Raw genomic sequence first — 2061 nt, 5'->3', positions numbered from 1 at the left:
CAGAATTCCGAAGAACAATGGAAGAGTTCCGTAGCATTTTTAAACTTCAGCAGAATTCAGAAGAACAATGTAAGAGTTCCATAGCATTTTTAAACTTCATCAGAATTCCGAAGAACAATGGAAAAGTTCCGTAGCATTTTTAAACTTCATCAGAATTCCGAAGAACAATGGAAGAGTTCCGTAGCATTTTTAAACTTCAGCAGAATTCCGAAGAACAATGGAAGTGTTCCATAGCATTTTTAAACTTCATCAGAATTCTGAAGAACAATGGAAATGATCCGTAACATTTTTAAACTTCAGCAGAATTCCCAAGAACAATGGAAGAGTACCATAGAATTTATAAACTTCAGAAGAATTCTGAGAACAATGGAAGAGTTCCGTAGCATTTTTTAACTTCTGCAGAATTCCGAAGAACAATGGAAGAGTTCCGTAGCATTTTTAAACTTCAGCAGAATTCCGAAGAACAATGGAAGAGTTCCGTAGCATTTTTAAAATTTATCAGAATTCCAAAGAACAATGGAAAAGTTCCGTAGCATTTTTAAACTTCAGCAGAATTCCGAAGAACAATGGAAGAGTTCCGTAGCATTTTTAAACTTCAGCAGAATTCCGAAGAACAATGGAAGAGTTGCGTTGCAGTTTTAGGCTTCATCAGAATTCCGAAGAACAATGGAAGAGTTCCGTAGCATTTTTAAACTTCAGCAGAATTCAGAAGAACAATGTAAGAGTTCCGTAGCATTTTTAAACTTCAGCAGAATTCCGAAGAACAATGGAAGAGTTCCGTAGCATTTTTAAACTTCAGCAGAATTCCGAAGAACAATGGAAGAGTTCCGTTGCAGTTTTAAACTTCATCAGAATTCCGAAGAACAATGGAAGAGTTCCGTAGCATTTTTAAACTTCAGCAGAACTCAGAAGAACAATGGAAGAGTTCCGTAGCATTTTTAAACTTCAGCAGAATTCCGAAGAACAATGTAAGAGTTCCGTAGCATTTTTAAACTTCAGTAGAATTAAGAATAACAATGGAAGAGTTCCGTAGCATTTTTAAACTTCAGCAGAATTCTGCAAAGCAATGGAAGAGTTCCGTAGCATTTTTAAACTTCAGCAGAATTCCGAAGAAAAATCGAAGAGTTCCGTAGCATTTTTAAACTTCAGCAGAATTCCGAAGAACAATGGAGGAGTTCCGTAGCATTTTTAAACTTCAGCAAAATTCCGAAGAACAATGGAAATGATCCGTAACATTTTTAAACTTCAGCAGAATTCCCAAGAACAATGGAAGAGTACCATAGAATTTATAAACTTCAGAAGAATTCTGAGAACAATGGAAGAGTTCCGTAGCATTTTTAAACTTCACAAGAATTCCACGAACAATGGAAGAGTTCCGTAGCATTTTTTAACTTCTGCAGAATTCCGAAGAACAATGGAAGAGTTCCGTAGCATTTTTAAACTTCAACAGAATTCCGAGAACAATGGAAGAGTTCCGTAGCATTTTTAAACTTCAGCAGAATTCCGAAGAACAATGGAAGAGTTCCGTAGCATTTTTAAACTTCATCAGAATTCCGAAGAACAATGGAAAAGTTCCGTAGCATTTTTAAACTTCACCAGAATTCCGAGAACAATGGAAGAGTTCCGTAGCATTTTTAAACTTCACCAGAATTACGAGAACAATGGAAAAGTTCTGTAGCATTTTTAAACTTCAACAGAATTCCGAGAACAATGGAAGAGTTCCGTAGCATTTTTAAACTTCAGCAGAATTCCGAAGAACAATGGAAGAGTTCCGTAGCATTTTTAAACTTCATCAGAATTCCGAAGAACAATGGAAAAGTTCAGTATCATTTTTAAACTTCAGCAGAATTCCGAAGAACAATGGAAGAGTTCCGTAGCATTTTTAAACTTCAGCAGAATTCCGAAGAACAATGGAGGTGTTCCATAGCATTTTTAAACTTCATCAGAATTCTGAAGAACAATGGAAGTGATCCGTAACATTTTTAAACTTCAGCAGAATACCCAAGAACAATGGAAGAGTACCGTAGCATTTATAAACTTCAGCAGAATTCTGAGAACAAT

This window comes from Phyllobates terribilis, unplaced genomic scaffold (genome assembly GCF_046119375.1).
Source record: "Phyllobates terribilis strain yellow unplaced genomic scaffold, ASM4611937v1 Scaffold_146__1_contigs__length_4606013, whole genome shotgun sequence".
Classification (NCBI taxonomy): domain Eukaryota; kingdom Metazoa; phylum Chordata; class Amphibia; order Anura; family Dendrobatidae; genus Phyllobates; species Phyllobates terribilis.
This window is presented reverse-complemented; position numbering follows the sequence as displayed.